The sequence below is a fragment of the Lissotriton vulgaris genome, chromosome 10 (genome assembly GCF_964263255.1).
Source record: "Lissotriton vulgaris chromosome 10, aLisVul1.2, whole genome shotgun sequence".
NCBI classification, from domain to species: domain Eukaryota; kingdom Metazoa; phylum Chordata; class Amphibia; order Caudata; family Salamandridae; genus Lissotriton; species Lissotriton vulgaris.
This window is the reverse complement of record NC_141698.1, coordinates 40,860,187-40,880,165: the sequence shown is the minus strand read 5'-3', so window position 1 is coordinate 40,880,165 and position 19,979 is coordinate 40,860,187.

The following is a 19,979-nucleotide window of genomic DNA, read 5'->3' as shown; positions in this document are numbered from 1 at the left end:
TAAGGATATTTGCCACCAAAATATTCCTTAAACACCAACTGAGCAGTTTTGAAGTGTAGGTGGCAAACCTGTAAATATTACCAAAAACCCAATAAGGTTTCGGGAAGAATCACTCAAGGTGGATGGTGGCAGTATTCTGAAATTACTGTCCAAGAATTTGTCCTACAAGAAAAAGACCGCATATGGCCCTCAACTGGACAGTACTGGGCAAAGGGTGCATTCAATTGAAAATGCAGGCTTAATGTGAGGCACATTTACCCCAGTACCATTCATTTAGGATCCACATCCAATCGAATGGGGAATTACCATTCAGGATTTTTTTTTCTGGTAATAAAATCACACACAATTCTGAATTCCCCTTGAGTATACCCTGTGAATTTGCCATATGCTCTGAGCCGGTGGTAAATGTATGGGAAAACCTCTGGGTAATGAAAATGGTAAGGGAAGAGGAGCCACAGGAGAAGGGGGAAGGAAAGGGGAATTTCTGTCTAAAGGGGGCATTGCATGCAGAGAAAAAGGGTTCATGCCAAAGGCTCATGTAATCGTTTTCAGACCAGATTTAACAGCCACAAAAAATGGGTCTAGTGGTTTTTCCATACTTGGAAAAATGGTTGTACGACAATCTATCAATTCAGAATTAAGTGAACTAAAAACCCATGCAGAAATTTCCTTCCACCTGATTCTGTTTTGGGGACCTATATGTCTCCAACATTGACCTAAGTGCAACTTTTAATTTGATGACTGGGAAACCTTTGTTGAGAAAAAGCTGAAATGAGGAATTGCCATAACACTATTACAGTTTATAATTGAACTTTCCAAAAAGATAATGACTCCAGTAGGGTTTGAATTATTCTGATTGCTTGTTCCAAACCAGAGATAGGAGAAATGTAATCTTATTCTGAACTTTAGATTTTCTCACCTTACAGATACTGCCCTTCACAGCGAAAATAGCTTTTGAGGGCTAGTCATTGCAGATACCTGCCAACATAAAATTCTTGCATATACAACTTTTAAAAGTAATGAAGGCTATATGGTTTACTTTGGGGGTAACTTATTTAATATTTGAAAGTAGAATTCTTTTCTGTCAAAAAAGGTTATTTTGAGAGATTCACCTGCAGGTTTAAAATGTGCAGGAGTCAGTGTACAAAGGTAAGCCTGAAGCCATGTTTCCTTTGTCAGTCTAGTGGATGGTACAACCTGTACTGCGGCCAACTAGTGACATTTGATTTTTTCATGCCATTGTGCATTTTCTGCACCATGTACTATGGCCTTACACGGAAGGTAAATATGCCAATTAGTAGTTTTACGATTTTACTGTTTTAGGGGTCGAAGCACATATACTAAGGCCTGGACAGCAGTGTCATTGTACACAGAGTTCAGGAACCAGCATTATCTGCAACAAATGGAGTCATTACACAAAAAGAGATACATCTTTCTCTAACTCGTTCACTTGGACTCTTAGTCAGCCAGTCACTGATACCCCGTCACAGTCAATCACTAAAGCAGTCAAACATTTGCTCACTCACTCACTGACAGTGGTCCTTTCAGAGACAGCATATTGATACTATAGACAAACCTTTATGAGCCCTGATAAACATATGACACAACATTAACCCTCAAACCTTACCTCAATAAAGTAGATAATAAAGTTTCCTGTTAACTCTATCAAGAGGGCTGTGAGTGATGGTCCATTGTTTATTTCATTTGGCTTAGTAAATCTTGTACAATTGACTGCCATGTTACAGACTGTCTGAAAGAGTGGAACCACCTAGATTACATCTTCATGTAGTACTGATACCTAAGTGGCAACTGCAAGACTCATGCATAAAACCCATATCGAAAATAATTATATAATATCATGTTCACTACATTGCCTACAACTACATCGTCAAGGTAAGTATATATTTACTATTTTTAACTGCATGTCTACTTTTCCTAAACGTAGAATGTGCTACATTGTTTAGGACAATATATTTGCATTGCAATATTTTTGCCTTATTGCATGTGATGTAGTTTGAGTCTAGGCAGGCAATCATGGTAGGGACGCAGTGGTGCTTCAATAAGCGCTTGATGTAATGTAATACCTCAGAGGGAAGCTTCCAGGTACCATAGATAAAACGTACAGATTAAAGACAGAGTAGTCATTATGCTATTGATTGTGTTGCATTGAATAAACTACTGATGTCTATAGGGGAGATATCAAGGCTTGTATATTGAAAAAAAGACTTACACAGACTGCATTATCCACCGTGACGAAGAAGTCTGCAGCAAAATGACCATTTGTGTGGTCAGTAATTCATGTACTGTTTTGCAAAAACATTTACAACCACCTGAGAATCCCCCCCCCCCTGAAGAATTGTCTTTCTTTAACAGTATAAAGAAAGAGGCAGTGCATGCAAGCATTAGAATTTTCTGAGACAATTGCATCAACATAAACATATTATCACACTATAGGTTCTAAACTACACCACCCCCCCCCCCCACTCTCACACTCTGGCTCACATACATAGACTGCTCAGGCCCTTCTCTTAATACTCGGTTCTGCTCTGATACTGTGGATGATAAATTCAGGCACTGCTGTCAGCACAGAGCTCTGGCTGCTAAATTAGCAGGTATTTAAGCAAATTGTGAGGTCCTTGGGAGCTTCATTCCTCTTCTCAGGCATCATGTGTGCACAGGGAGCCGCAGATGGCAGAAGACGTAATACATTTCAAACATTTCAGTTTAATGATGTTGTTGTCTAAGAATTAAAGGATAAACAAGCCACCCTGGGCTTTGATTCATTAGTTTATTTTATTTAATGCTTGTACCATACAGCATGGTGCCATCAACACACTTCAATGGAGGTGAATGTTCATCAACATCTTAAAATCTTTGTTACTAACCATACATGTCATTTCGAGAAATAGTGCTATGAGAAATAGGCTATAATAAGGAGATTATATATAAACACAACACTAATAAAACAGTATGTAAATATGAGTTTTTAAACAACAGTAGAACATTTACAATCAGCAAATTCTTTACAAGGAACCTTTGTCAATCCCTATATATATTTTGTGGCTAGTTCTTTGCCATAAAGAGCCTCCTGGCCATCCCAAACTATTAGTTTGCAATAGTCACTTAAGGTATAGTTAACACAGTTAGATTTTTGAAAGAAATTCCATTCACTAGTTTCAAGGTTAAACACAGGAAATTATTTTGATTTGTATGAGGTTGACATGCTAGCTTCATTTAGGATCATTTGTAGCTGATGCAGATTCCTCAGTAGAGCCAGTACTTTTCCCAGGGCTTTATTAGCCTCTCCTGGATCAATGTAATTTCACATTTGAGGTCTTGAGGGCACTTGGCTCAGGCACAATCGATTTGGAGGCCTGAACCCAACTCCCTTTGATCCGTCAAGGCCATCGAAGGATACACTAGTGCCTTTCGAACAACTCTTCATCCATCTTTTATAAACAACACATTAAATCAATCAAACAGAACTTGCAAAGCAGAGCACTGTCACCCTTAAGGGTATCTGGGTGCTGAGGATGCTGTGTCACCTTTGAAGCGCCATGTCTTGAGTCTCTTTCTGAAATCAACCAGGGAGAGTGCAGTTTGGAGGTGGAGGGGCAGCTTATTCCAGGTCTTAATGGTCAAGTAGTAGAAGGATCGGCCTCCGCTAAGGCTGTGATGGATGCGAAGGGTATGGGTAAAGGAGAGTGAGGAGTAACGCGGGTGTCTGGATGGTTAATGAAAGTTCAGTGTGTGGTTGATGTAGGATGGTCCATGGTTGTGGAGGGCTTTTTAGGTTTGTGTGAGGATCTGAAACTTGCATCTCTTCTGGAGGGAGAGCCTGTGTAGGTCCCTTAGGTGGAGGGTGGTGTGAGACCATTTGTGAAGGTCCAAGATGAGTCTGGCCACAAAACTCTGTTTGGTCTGGAGTTGTCTGAGAAGCTGATTGGAGATGCTGTTGTAGAGAGTGTTGCCATAGTCGAGGTGGCAGGTGATGAGGGCCTGGGCGATGGTCCTTCTGGTGTTAATTGGGATCCATTTAAAGAGCAAGCAAAGTGTATTGGAGGAGGCAACTACATTGACTTGATGTTTCATGGTCAGTTGGCTGTCATGGAGGATTGCGCAAGTTGCCTGTTGGTATTGGAGTTGGTCCAAGGTCAGCTGGTCACAAGCTGTGGTTCTAGGCTGACGTATTGTTCCTGAAGATCAGTACTTCTGTCAGTACTTCTTTCTTGTCTGAGTCGAGTCTGAGACAGTTGTCTCTCATCCAGTTGACTATTCTAGTCATCGCATTGGAAAAGTTGGTTCTGGCATTGATGGGGTCATTGGTGAGGGAGATGATGAGTTTAGTTTCATCTGAGTAGGAGATTATATTGAGGTGACATGCCGACATGATAACTCTGGCTTCCATGTGCATCATAGCAGCCTTCCTATTCAGTGCAACCGGCTGAGTGTGGAACTGAAACTCATCTCCTCATCCCTTTTAATGGCTATTTATTTTGTTGGGTGAGTTGGTTCACACTACGTAGATGATTTCAACTTCCTTCTGCAAAGTCTTGCTATTTATATAACCTATTTCCTTTTTAGGTCTGATCAATGCCAACATTTGGCACCATAAACCGTCATTTGGTCCATCCCATAACACTAGTGTTGCCTAGCAAAAATGGCTCATGGTCCTTTTTTAAGGCTCAACTCCACAACAGTGAACCTCTTGCCTATTTAAATGTTTGAGAACTTATTGGTTCAGCCCATGATTTGTAATCACTTATTTTATCAGCTAATAACAGGGGCTTCTGAGCACCAGCTATCCTGAGAGGCCATTCTGAGGAACCAATTTACTAAATGAATCAATTAGTCTTTCACTGAAACAACAAGGTTCTAGGACTGTTTGCACATTAGACCACTCCCTGCTTCCACCATCGGCCTTCATACTACCTCTGCATCGTGTAGCTTCTTTCAGGTTCTGTTACAACAAATAATTTGCAATTTCTTGACAAGGCAGGTGAATCCACACTGGGATCCCACCTCAGATGGTGTGACTGATCCCGACCTACATTGGACCATAAGGGTTTGACCAGCCCACTAACTTCGCCGTATTTGTCTCTTAGGTCTTTGATTTAAGAAAGACCATATGGGTACCTGGCATTGCTTCAAGCCCCCTTGGCACACAGCATGACCTCCCCTCACAGTGGTGCAACATAATTGAAGTACATCGAAAAAAAACCACACCAGTCAAGAGTCATGTCAGTAGGGCAAGTTGCTAGCCCATGAACTTTGCCTGGCAACTCCAAGATGGGCAATGATTTGACAGATGAGGCTTGAGAGGGCATCTTTCTCCCTCAGCCTCCTAGACACTAATAAACTCCTTCCAGGTGGCTGTATATTTTCTGCCTGGAAGAGAGAGCCCCTGAAACCTTTTCAGCTAAATCTGAGCCACGTTTCTGTAGATGAAAAGCACCATGTGGCAACTGGCATGCCTAAGCAGCATTTACAGAAAGGGGATCAACCATTTCCAGCAGACCAAGCTTTCCACTGTATGTATTACTCTGGGAAAACTGTGCATACCCGATCTGTGTACTTTTATAAAGATTCACAGTTCTCTTGAACTTTCTTTCCAAATATCTTATCAACTTTTTTTATGGTACTTATTGACTACTGGTCATGTGCCTATATTTTGGATTCCATTGAGTTTAAACACTGCTTTGACTGCATTTTCAAGAATTTGACTCTTAGACGATATAAGTCAACTGTGTGGGAGTCCACTAAAGACCTAACACCATTCAAGGTTGAGCCTTAATCAGAAGAATTTGAAACACCAAAGCGAATCTGTCTCAAGTACGCCAATTTTCCCATACTAGCCAGTGAGGAGGTTCTGCTTGGGGCATGTGAATAATGTCTGTGCTCCAAGTACCACGGATTAAAAAGGAAAGACAGGGAGGCCGAGCTCTTTCCTATAGAGGCCCTACCCTCTGGAACTCCCTGCCTCTCACCCTTAGGCAAAATCCCAATTTGGCCACCTTTAGGAAATGCTTAAAGACTCACTTGTTCCTGACCATGTAGATATCTTTTCCCTGCTTGATGGGTTTTTATCTGGATATAGCTTTGGTAAGAACACAAGCGCGGAGATACCCCTTCGGGGGTCGAATTCCTGCGCTATATAAGCAAAATAAATAAATAAAATATTCATTGTACTTAGTACATTTCTACTTGGAAACAAAACTTTTATGAATAGAATGATTGAATTAATCTCAGCCACTGGTAATTTCTTTCTACACTGTTGGCTTTAAAACCATCAAGGCTATATCCCGACTATAGGCTATATTGCTTTTGTTTATCCCCAGCTGGAAAAAAAGACAGATATGAAATAGTGGCAGTAAAGATAATTATGATTGGGGAGCAATTACTGGTCCTTCTTTCAAAACCCAAGAATTTTCTCCTCTTATAAAGGAGGCAGGTGAACTGAAAGTTTGGTAGATGCATCATTAAAAAATGTTAGGTAGATATCCCATCACTAGACTCCGACTCAAACACAGGGAAGGAGGTTCTGGATGATATGAAAAACAGACATATCTTGGTATACTGAAATGAAAGGAACCTCTGATGATTAAGAGGTAGTGGAAGGAAGTTATCTAAGTATTTAACTTTGATTTTCTACATAACAGCAATACACGAAAGAATGTCCAGAGGTTTTATATCAATATATCATAAATAAGGACATGGACATCTGAACAGCTTCCAATTTGACTCTGTATTGAGTTGAGAATGGCCAGTTTGGCCTCTTGACTCGATTGACCTTAAAGAAATTAACGTTTACTTTCTTCCTTATTGCAGGGCCTGCTCATTATCTGAAGGTACACCTTTTTAATATTTTAAATGTCCTACCGTTAGAGGAACCTAGTACCCCACTACAGAAATATTTGAAAGACATGCGTTCCTACTAGGCCTGATTTGTTTTAACATTTGTTTCATTTTGGGAATTTAGCATATACTTTGTATGTGAAATTCCTGGAATTACATCATAGTGCTACAAACTATGATACGGGAACAACATGAATGACTAGAATGTAGGTGGTGACTTTTCACACCACCTAAGTTTTGGTGCTATTTTTAGTGCAAAATGCTTCCCTGTGAATAGACGCAAGGACACACATTGTGGTGAAATGTAGTACTCATTGGCAGATTTGTATTTTATGTAATTATGTGGAATTTAGAGTTTTTTTCCCAAATGATTTTAAAGCAAATCACACAAATTTCTACAATGCTACCTAGTCAAACGTTTCTTGTTTTTTTACATTATAAGCCCTCTTACTTCAAGTCTTTAGCTTTCTATGAATGAGTGCAGCATGAGTCCAAGGCCACAGAGAGCCTACAGGTCCACATCTGGACATACCCATTCCTTTTAGGGGGAGTCACAGAGAAAATCAAAATAAGGTTGAATGAATAATTTAATAACTCTTGGCCATTAGTTATCCATCTGAGCCTCTTTCTATTCCATATATTTTGCTTACTGTGTCTCTGTAGGCATGTACCAAGGAAAGACAAATCCATCTTGCCCTGTCTTGATATGGATTGAGCTTGGGAAGTCGTAGTTTGGGGAATGCCTATTACTTTGCATAGAAATACGAAGGAATGAGAAGTAAAAAAGAAGCGGAGTGAAGAAGTAAAAATATAGGACTTAGTAAATTAAATGTTTCTGCTTGGAAATAAACAGTACACAATTAAGCATATTCTAAATGTGATTTAGTTCTTGAAGGTAAGTTTTTTTATGAAGTCACAGTGCTACAATGGTCAATGCCAGTACATAATTTGTAAAAGAATGAATGTCGGTTGTCCAAAACTCTGCTCAGAAAGCAGTGACTGCTGCTATTAAATGTAAGATTAAGAACGCATAATCTTGAATCAATCTAATTTCTCGCTAACTCACTACCAGATAATTTCTGCCACCTTATCTCTCTCAGTAGTGAAAGGAACACAAAGATGAAAATAAGTCAACCAAACAATTATTTAGTCCACATTGTTTTATTCACAATGGGAGTGTATATTGGATATACAGTTTGTCAGAACAATAAGTTAGTGGTTTTCACAGTGCCCCAAAACGGGAAAAAGGGAGGGTGGTGAGTGATAGTGTGAGGATGTAGTGAAAGAAAGAAGGAAGATTCTTAAGTGACAGTATAATCAACAAATATAACTCAACTGCTCGTGTCTTCATGCTTTCCAATGTGTATTATATTGTTGTGACGTTTCAGCGCAAATTAAGCCATTGCATAAATGCTTCATTGACATTGTCCCAGTAACTTTGTCGGGACCCTGTTAACCTACAACCCCTACCGATCCCACCATGGGCCGATGTGCCTTTTGTCTTTGATATATCTAGGGATACTTCTTCCCGTGTCTAAAATATATATTTATATACCTAATAGGTATGTGTCCCTACCTTCCAGTCCTGATGAAGACCCCGCAGAAAGATTAGTACTACTATCTGCACATATGAGGGTCGAAACGTCGACAACTATCTGCCTTTGAATATCAACTCCACGCCCCATTGTTTTCATTTATTGAACTTTGTGGAGTATGATTTTTGTTCGAGATGAGTGTATGAACCTGACGGTCCTGTTCTTTGTACATAATTTGTAACATTGACAAATGAGTTATATTTGTTGATTATACTGTCACTTAAGAATCTTCCTTCTTTCTTTCACTACATCCTCACACTATCACTCACCACCCTCCCTTTTTCCCGTTTCGGGGCACTGTGAAAACCACTAACTTATTGTTCTGACAAACTGTATATCCAATATACACCCCCATTGTGAATAAAACAATGTGGACTAAATAATTGTTTGGTTGACTTATTTTCATCTTTGTGTTTATTGTTCCTATGCAACTGGGACCCCTTCCTTTCACTACTTAGACAGCCCAGGTCCCAGTGACTCTTACTGGGTATACCCCCCTATCAATATCCTACCTTATCTCTCTCAGGCAGGAAGGGCGTTACGTCAGTGGCGTAATGAAACTTGATGGGGCCCCACTCCAAAGTACATGCACCCCCCTCTGGAGTTAGTCAGGAGCTCAGAAGCAAGGGTGCTGTGCTGAGGCGACCCCCTGGAGCTTGGGCCCTCTTGCACCACGGGGACAGCAGCGGACTATGTTACCCCTGAGTTTTAAGTGGGGCGGGTCGTCCCAGATCTCAATCCCGTTAGTGATTAAAAATCGACATTGTAATGATCATTAGCATGCCCTTATCTTTACAGGCACATAACACTGATTGATTTCTGAATAATTATTGTAAAAAAATGTTAAGGTAATCCATATTAGTGTTTTAGTTCCTGTTCTTATTCCACATATTTTTGTTAACCTTGCACCGAAATACCAGTCGGGTGCCACACTATTAGCATCACAGAAATTTAGGGGTGTATTTAAAAGGGAATATCATCAACAGGCTGTCACTTTTTTTGACGTTCTGGTGGTGAAAACCTCTTTCCCTTATTTGCAAGTCAGTGTTAAGCCACTTAACCTGTCTTAAGCCACTTAACGCGGCTTAACACCGCCTTGTAAATAATCCCCTGTTCACGCAGTGCGCAGGTGACAGGGGCGGGCAATGGATGCTGCAGTGGGCGTTCTGCCGCAATACCCATTGCTTTTGGCGTGGCCCCATTTTTACCAGGTATAGGGCAGCGCCAAAAATACCACCAGGGAAAACCTGGTCTTAAACTGGTGCAACGACCAAAAAAGCTTAATTTCTCCTTGTTTTTGATGTTTCTATGCATGCTGCATTCTGCACCCTAATGATCCCTTCCATTACCATCAACAGCTCCACACATCTGTCAGTCACAGTCCGATGCCCATGTGACAAAAATGGGTATGGTCCGAAGTAGAGTAGCCAAGGTAATGGGTAGCAGTGGGAAACAGTCAACAAAACAGAAGGGCGGGATTCACTATAGGGTTTTTTTTTTAGAAGTGGACGTGCCTGCCAGACCTGCCTTTGAAAACGCGTCCACCATATATTATGCAACTTTATTACACTATTCTGTAAAAAAGAGATGGATATAGGGAACAAGACTGTAGTTGGATAGGATCTAAAAGACAGCTATGTTCATTTACTCCAAGGTACCCTACAGAGGAAGGTAGAGGTGTCCTGACCCAACCTGTTTCTCTCCAGCAGTCGAGTGTGTCAGATTTTTAAACTGGTTTGAAGTGGGGAAGGTAGCAAGTGTTGGTAATCTAGCGGCATACATTTTTTCTAGCAGCCTTACCTTAATTTCCACAGAGAATCATCACTTATCAGTAATTTGTTTGACCCCAATATAGTGAATGAGTAAAAATCTATTGACCCTGGGCTTTCATATCTATGAACAGCTGCATTTTGAATTTGGTGCACGCAACATCATTTATTAGTAAAGATATATTATGGATAAATAACCAAACTGAGAACAACAAAAAAACTGGTAGGAAATAAAGGAGGTGAAGAGTCCACTATGTTTGACACAAGAACCAAGACAAAAAATTGTTTTTCTTCATCAGTGTAGTTAGTTTCTTTTAAACTAACAGAAGATGATAGCTCATATTAAGAAAGGACACTGGAACAAAACATTGTTGCCTCTTTTCTGAAGGAATAATGGGGTTGGGGTTGGAGTGTCCTGGTTGATGGTAGAATTACAATTCATAATAATTTCAGGCCAAGAGGACTACCAGTTAAGGACATAGCATGCGTCCTCACAGTTTTTTTCCGGATTTTTGGGAGGCGAAGGGTTGGCAATATCGCCAACAATGCAGAGTTGAATATTTTCATTAACACTTTCGCTGCGGGGGTTATTCCGCCGCTGTGCTGGGGGGAAGGGGGGCGCGCTCATGACGAGCTGAGCTCGTCATGAGCTACGGCGCTCCTGTGCTCATGACGAGCTCAGCTCGTCACAGGTGTATTGACTCCCGTGGAACGCTCAGCACAGCAGGGGAATTCTCCCCGCACCTGAGCGTTCCACGGGCCATGACGAGCTGAGCTCGTCATGAGCACCGGGGCGCTGTGGCTCATGACGAGCTCAGCTCATCATGAGCGTCGAAGGAGTTAAACCTTACTGAAGGTTGTAAAACAAAACAACGAAAAGAATTCTCAGTGTCACTGAAGTCAACCTGAATTTATTAGGAGGTGTGCTCATATGAATTGATATGTGGAAAACTATGTACTCCTTGCATATCCAGGCCCAGATGTACTATGATTTTCAGTTGGATTTGCGTCAGGTTTGTAGTGCATCTTGACACCAAATCATTTTGTACATTTACTAAGCAAACCAAAGCCCCTTTGCGTGACTATGTGTGGTTTAGTAAATATAAAGTAATGCAACTCAACAAATAGCTCTGCCGTGTATTACTTGCATGTTACATGGGTGGAGCATGGGCATTGCACTGCATCCACCCATGTATTTTTACACAAATCCAGATTAACAAAGACTGGTAAACCTGGGTTTTAGCCAAAATGGGTTGGCTATCCGACGGATGCATAACAAGGCCAAATATCTTTATTTCTCCTCGTTACTTACTCTATCCATGTTGATTGCATTCTGAAGCAGACATAGAAATCGGAATCCTACCCATAACACTGACACCCTTGCACTGCGGTGCAAGCGTTCCTGCGTTGTTGCTAGACAGTACAAATTGCATCAACGCATGCAGTGAGCAGAAATGGTAAATATTGTTGCAAATATGAAGCATCTCTGCTCTCTTCCTTGCACCCAATGCAGCCAGCTAGGGAACTTGCTGCACCGCGTCACATCAAACTATACTAAATGTGCCCTCCAGTGTCGAGTATTTTCTTTTCAGTGCTGTCGCCTCTGCATCTTCTTCCTTTGTATAGACTTGGGCGTGCTGGTCTACATTGGCTCTGGCTGTGGAGAAAGTAATAATTATTTCACGAGTTTTCCGACTAAATAAGTTAAGAAATTATCTAATCAACCTTTCAGGTTTTTAAATAAATGAAGGCCATGGACTGTAGTCTTTACTTGCATAGTTCACATCAGAGACAGAAACAGCATCTCTTTTGCCTGGCACTGCAGTACTGATCTTTTGTGAGTAAACACGGCAGCCCACCCCCTCAAAGGAGAATGTACCTTCATTATCTAAGGCACAAATAATCAGTCTTTTGAAGACCCCTAGGCCTGGTGCATAGATGGGCAAATGGGATATGCCTAACATTTTGTCTGGTTTATTCCTGAAGTGACCGTTTCAAAATCGTTTTTTCACTTCATAGGCTAAAATAGCTTTTCTTTTGGTAAATCTCTACTTCTGACATATTCCTAGGTAAGGTTAAGAAAAAAGGATCTAAAATCTAAATCGGGGGTGGGGGCCTGGCCATAATGGCGAACAGATAGGACGTGTTTCCCTATACCTCTGTCCCCGCCGTTGATTGGGCCCTCCTATCTGCCCTTCCCACTTCATAGCGGGTGGCCTGTGGTGCCCACGTAGACTTGGAAAACACAAGGAGATGGTGGGCAGAGCGGAACTTTTTCAGAATTCCCCCCCCCCCCCCCCCACCCCGGTCACAGATCTCAGTTGAATCCATCATTGTTCTTTAGCTCACTTCACCGCTTAGACTTTGAGGCACGCCAGGCATCAGGGGACACTGCCAGAGACCAGGCCCCACAGTGCTTGATCTGTGCCCACAATAGCAGCGGAGGGGACAGCCTGGACTGCTAGAAAATTGCTGCACCCGCTTCACCAGTGATGTCGGCCATGCAGCAGCACCACAAGCCGCAATGCCTAGTCCAGGACAACAGGCGCTAGCAGCAATACCACCCACCACAACTCCCTGCAAGTGCCCAGCATCGCCAGCCTCGCAGCCCTAGAGATTGAAAGCGAGGTGTGACCAAGAAGGAAATGGCGGCAGCATCAGAGATGCAGGAAAGGCTAGACCTGCAACACCCGTAATGAGCCAAAGCAAATGACCACAGGCTGAGCACATGCACCTGCAGCTACAGGAGCAGCCACTGGGACTGACGTCCACAGGTAAGGTTCAGGCAGTGCTGACCTAGCAGAAACAAACTGCTTTTGACTCACAATTGTGTTGTTGTGCTGCTTCGGCACTGCATGCATCCCTGGGGGCAGCTGGAGATCTACAGGGCCAGGAAGAAGACGCTTACTACCTGGGAGAATTGTTGTGTGTGGCCCATGGTGGCTGGGCCCCATGTGAGGACCCTCTTTCCTTTTTCACCTCCACATGGTGCACATCACATTTTCTGCCAGCCATCCCCAGGTATGATTACCACATGACAATCTACCTTTTTGAGGCATTTCTCTAGTTTTCTCCATCATACCCCTTTTCTGAAACCATAGTTTTTTTGTTGTTTTTTTTTTAAGTAAGTAAATTCTTTATTGTTCGGTTAATTAAAACCATTACAATATGTAGCATTCTGCAACATTTAAAACAAAAACTTTTGGGGCTGTAATAAAGGAATAATAAATAGGGAAAGGGAAAGAAATATAAAAGAAAAAGTATGAAGACTATATAGAAAAGAGTCTATCACCAGTTTCAATAAACTTTTCCAAGCACAAATTTGTCTTTCAAGCAGTGTTCTTAAGTCTCAATGACGATCGGGCCTATGGTAGCAGGCCTCGTTTTTTCACGAAGCTGTCCAGGAATTTTACTGTTCTACAGATCAGTTGGGGATCCGCTGTACATAGAATCTGGACTATCGCGGATCGGCAGGTGCGGACTCCTTGCTCGTTAAGTTTGTCCTTAAGCCAGTGCCGCCGACCTTGATACATGGCCGGACAGATGCAAACTATGTGTATAATGTCTTGTTTACCTGCACCACAAAGGTCGCATTCCGTTGTTTCTTGTGGTCTCCATTTAGGTTGGTCTAGTCTTGTGGCAGAATGCCCAGCCTTAAATGGAGGAATTTACGTTTGAGTATCAACGAGAATGCAATGTCTAGATAGGGTGCTGGGGTGTACGATTTAATAGTCATCCAGGCGTGGGTTCGGGTACTAAAGGTTATTTTGTCATTGAGGAACGAGTGTTTCTTAGAAATCCTTTTAACCACATGGTTAAACGAAGGAACTGGCAGTTTTGTTTCCCACAATGTTTCCAGCTCAGTTACCTCTAGTGAGAGCTTTAGGTACTTTAAATACTCAGAGTTCGGGCTTGTCTGGATCGCTTCCCAAAGTGCACCGTTCATTTTATTCTCCTTGTTCCTCCAGACGTTGTACCAGATAATATTTTTTAGATGCCCCTTCATTGCTAGGTCCTGATGAGACCCCACATTGTCAAGTGGATGAAAACATCCTCAACTAAGTGAAGCAAACCATTTGTCAGCTACTATTATTGCATTAATAGGCTGCAAGCACTCATTATATATTGATTTAATGGTTGCTTTTGTACATTTTGCTGAAACCTTGTTTTTATTTAACAGTGAGTCACAGCCTTGAAATATAAGTTTCACAATCACTTGAGACATCATGCACTGGATTTAAAATAATGTTTTTACATTATATAAAACAACGGAATTTCATACCAAATTCATGTCATGTGCCTTTTCTCTTTCCGACATCTCCATGCCTTCAATTATTGTGATTGTGCTAATATGTATTAAGTATCATTGACTGATTGTCCACAGGAACAGTTGTTTTCTGTTAAACTGTGAAGTACCCTGGTTCCGTGTGAGTAGGGTGTCCCTTGATTTTTCATACAGGACGCAGTGGCCAGCAACAATGCGACTTCCTGAACTGTGCATACACGAGGAGCCCAGGGAGTAAAACCCAATGAGGCATGGCCCTCAGCTTCAGGAGCAGCCTAGGGACTCCTAGACCATAGCTCCCACTGTGATACTGCAATGAGTTGGGATTGGAAGAGGCGACTGAAACCTGACCCCTGCAGCACTGGCTGGAAAAGACCCTTGCAGTAGCCAAGTGACCGCCTCATGGACCTCAAAGAGGACACAACAGCCCCTTACCTCCTTCGAGAAGTGGTTGGTCACAAAGTCTTCAGATAAGCGTCTCATCACTGAACTGTATGGAATACCACAACAAGTCATCCCACTGACTAAGACAGTGGGACAGAGGTGCTGGGAGAGGGAACTGGGGTGACAGCTGACAAAGAAAGAGTGGGAGGAGATATACTATAGGACATGACACACAGCGCGTAACACAGTTAGCATCGAGACAGACACCAAATTTGCAACATATTGGTACCTTACACCAGTTCACCTGAACAAAGGAAACCCTAAATGGAGCGCCACATGCTGGAGAGGCTTTGGGTCCCCTGGGACATTGCTCCACCTGCTGTGGGATTGCCCCCAAATCACATGATATTGAGACACAATCCTAACAGACATAGACACCCATCTGAACACACAGCTCCCACAGTGCCCTGCATATACTATCCTAGCGCTTCAAAATGCCATCACATTTCCACTTAAATCCAATGGAGGACTTGGTCTTGCATTAAGAGCTACCCTTCAGAACATCCTAGCACACTGGGGCAGTGACAAACCCCTGAAACACAGCTGGGTTTGTGCCACCTTTTATGCTATATTCTGGGCATTGAGTTACTTACTCTTACAGTCACCATCAAAGGAGACTCTTACATGGAACTCTGGTGCCCATTCATCGCCCTGCTATCCTTGGAACTTGGAGAATTTACGTGGCCTGGATAAAGAGATTTGAACCATAAAATCTAAATCTCTAGTGAACATGGATATTTCCTAATTGAACAGCAAAAGTGATTTTTAATTACTTGCCTGTCCCTGTTTGAGAGCCCGGACAGTTTGTAAGCTTGTCGTGCTAGACTCTCATATCAAGCCCTTTGGCCACTCGGAAACGGGCCAGTAATCTCAAGGGCAAGGTTTCCGACATGGTTTCCATGCCGGCCTGTCCGACCTAGAAACCATGCCGGAAAGAGTGTTTGGGGGTCCCCAGCAGGGTCCCCTTTGGTGCACAGCTTCTCATTGGAAGCCGAGGGGGCACCTATTGTGCACCCTGTTGATCCCTGCAGCTTGTGGCAGGCACCTTGAGGTACCTGCCTTGGGGTGCAGGGGTGAACAACATCTCCAATTTCACTTTGGCACCATCCATTACAGCCAGAATGCATGCTTCCGTAGTGAAATGTAGGAATGCGACTGAACAGTGTTCGGTCTCATCCTGATGAGGCAGTTGGGACCGCTGACCAAAGGTCGGTCGGTCCATGAACCGAGTCTACCTGACATCGAAATAAGCTCCTATAGTGTGAAGATAGGACTTAAGTTTTCCTATTTCCACATTGTTACATCTTATGTTATGTTATATTATGTTTCCGCCTCTGATTATAAATACAATTTCAAGTCTATTTTTCTTTTTTTGAGTATTTATGATGATTTGTCAGTACCTCAACAAAGCTTCCTCTTGGGCATGACATTAAAGAAGATCTTCAAAATTACATTAAAGAAGAGCTTCAAAATGCCATCCAGACATTTGAAATTTTTTCCACCTATCATGTCTTTGCAAGTGTAAGATTTTCTGACATGCACAAATTCCTTCTTTTAATAAAAAACATTTTTGTGTGTTCACAAATATTGGGTTTGCCCTCATGAAAAATGTACTCACACAAACGTTTGGGTGTGTGGGAGTAAATCTTCTGAAAGACACAGCGAGTAGGTTGTATAGGGTGGCAATTTGTGGTATGTTTGTGCACCTCCACAAAAGTACTTCTGGTGGGCATTAATAACGTTCTCTCTGACCCTCCCCATCCTATGAAAGAAATATAAGCTTTTATGTGGAGAGCAGTGAGCATGTTTAAGTTTTCTGTAGACTTTCAGATGTGTTAATGTATACAAATACTTTTGCTCATACAAAAATGGAAGTAGTTTTAAACCAATCTGCGCCTATTGGGATTGTAAGTTTCCATAATAATGAGACCCACAAAGGGTTTGGTTTGCAGTTCAGTGCCCTACGACGCTGGTGATGATATGCCACATGCTGACGCAGAGGGGCAGGGCCAAGATCCTTCATGCAGAGGCCGAGGCCAATAGAGTGGCCATGCCCTGAATTATTTTGGCCCTACCTGAGTTTTCGACGCATATCGCTACCCATACTAAAACCCGCACCCAAGCTATCACACCACAAGCATCTCTACCTGGTGCCAGCACCAGAGCTGGCCGGCGTGACATCAGGGAGTGAAAGATTGGACAAGAGGTAAAGTCCCTGATGGCCCGGACTGACATGGCCAGCTGGGCTCATTTTCAGCATCAGACCCCCTGATTCTGCAGCCCAAATCTTCTCTCCTGCGCTTAGCTGGAAGCAGGGAGCAGAGCTGTGAGAAGGTGGCGATGGTAGTCTGTCTATCAAAGCTGGTGGGTGGCTGACAATGTGACTGAACAGTGAGTCCCAGCCAGGCTGGTGAGTGGCTTACAAGGTGACGGAGCAGTGAGTCCCGGCCAAGCTGGTGAGTGGTTGACAAGGTGATGAAGCAGTGAGTTAGATTTAAATGCAGACGGCTAAGCCCATTATTCGGAGAAGCGGACCACAGGTTATATCCAGGTGTGCTCCCCCACACCTTCGACTTTTTGTGAAACTCCTTGTATGGTCTCAGTAAGGTGTCAGTAACTGCTGTGGCTCCCATCTTCTGCCAGTAACAGCTCAGCTCAGCAATTCTGCAAAACAGCTACCCTGCCTCCCAGCTACTAGTAACCTGTTTCTGCTAAAAGATCTTTGTTAAAGGATATATATAACTTCTGCCAATTTTGTTTTGCGAATTGCTCACTGCATTGTAACTGCAACGGCAAACATACCTCTAATTAAATCATAATTCTCAGGATGTCAGCTAGTATCCTTATTGGGGCATTCCTCCCCCACATACACAAAGCTCTCTGGCTTTGCAAGGAAAAGCAAAAAGTATCTTAAGAGCTTCACGTGGAATGGAAACAGTGGAGATTTCACCGTTCGGCCAAGTCGTGAAAGCGTACCTCACATTCTGACGAGAAGGAAGAAAAAACTCCAATCTCTGTTACCAACAAACAGCATCAAGGCCAAACCGGCAAGGGAAAACCAGCTGTTAAGATCCCCAGTGTTGAGAGATCAATAGAAATTCCACAAAAAAATTATTTTCTAAAGGCACAGAGCTCTAATTTCAAATGAAGTAACAGTTGAAATTAACCAAGGGCAGAATACCCTGGGCTCATGTCCAGTAGCGCGATCTCTGCCAACAAAGGATCTGGTCATTTGGAGCCCAATCAACTGAGAGCGCAATTTGTGCTAGGCTTCTCTCAGCATTTTTCAACCTTACAAAGCAGTCAAATGAAATAGGGGGATTAACTTGCTGATATGCCTACAAAGCATGATTCCCCGAAACAATACACTCAGGGTCAATATTGGACATTTTGTTCAGAACAATTCAGCTGACTCTCGACGCTCTAACATATCAGTCAAACAAAATGGATGTGCAAGTAGATTTATTGAACCTTAAGGCCATAACAGTCTCAGGAATTGATCAGAAGCTGGCTGACTTAAGCAATCTGACTATCTGCATATAGAATACGCAGCTACAACGGATATAGATTGTACTTGCAATCTGGTGGTCAAAAAGCTTGCAGCAATCCCAAAGGCTTTAACCACATTGATTGAAGATCTAAAAATAAGCCTTAAAACCCCTTGGCATTGTAAAGATCTGCAACCGCTTGAGCAAGAGTCTCCTGCAAGTGGGGGCAGCTGGATCCCCAAAGAAACATGAGAATTCTGGACTCCTGAAAGATGAAGAACCTCCCTAAAATTCAACTCTAATGGGGGTTAAAGAGCTCTCTGTCCCAGTCACTGATACATATCGAGAGGAGAGAGTTAGCAAATCTCAATGTCCCCCCAACTTTCATTAGATACAGTAATGTAAAAAAACTTGAGGAAAAGACTGTGTGAAGAATGAAACAAAAAAAGAGAAAGATTAGTAATTGTTCCTGGCACAAGTACAACAACAATGCAGAATAATGAACATATTCCTGCACCCGAGGCAGAAACAATTAAAACAGCAAAAAAGGCCCGTCAAGGAAGGTAAAATTCTTTCCGGTATTCAATAAAACTGAGGATGATCTATTCAGGCTACCCCCTCATAAAGGTGCTAGCTCCAACACACAGCTAACACAGTGAGACAAAAGTTACAGAGAGGTGGACTAACCACAACTAGAAAATCTGTCCAACAATTCTGGCAGCTTTGAGCCCTCCATATTCAATAAAGGTGCACCCTCCATTCCAGTCTCACACCAACACAGCCTGCCAAGTGGTTCTGTTGACACTATCCTTGGGGTGCTGAGGCATATAATAGCTTCCACCATCTCCTAGAGAGCAACAACTGACATCACACTGGCCTATGAATCAAGAGATAGCACCATAGTCAGGAAAATATCTGACCATATTAGTCAAACACCCGGCACACCTTTTGCTTGCAATCAAAAAGTTTTCACTCCAGAATATCAGTCTAGAGGGAGGCATGACATCCTCAATTGGAGTAACACCCTAAAAGTATTACATGTAGTCCCCTCCCTAGACAAGGTGACCATAGAGGGCATCTATTCCATCGAAGTTCTGGCTTCAACGGACAACAAGATGCAAGAATCTACTCTTGTGATCGAGACTGAACACTTGCCCGCTAGGAGGGTCCTCCAGGAAAATAAGTGTTTCTTGACCTGGAGTATTAAAACCAGCATGCCTCCTCCTGCCTCCAATCCAGCAACGTTTGTTTCCCTAAAGGAGGCCTTAAAGTTACGTGACCCAAAAAATATCAAACAAACATTCGATCCTTAGAAACCCTGTTAGAAAATCACCTCTATCTACTTCTTTATTACATAATACTCTTTCAACAACAGACAAAAATACGTGGATAAATCTCAAGCAGATAATCAATTGGAAAGACTAAACTTTCGATTGTGGAACATCAATGGCATACGGACCAAAACTCAAGACTAAAACTTTACGGATCTCCTCAGAGAAACTCATATCATCTGCCTACAAGAAATATGGGCACTCCAACCATT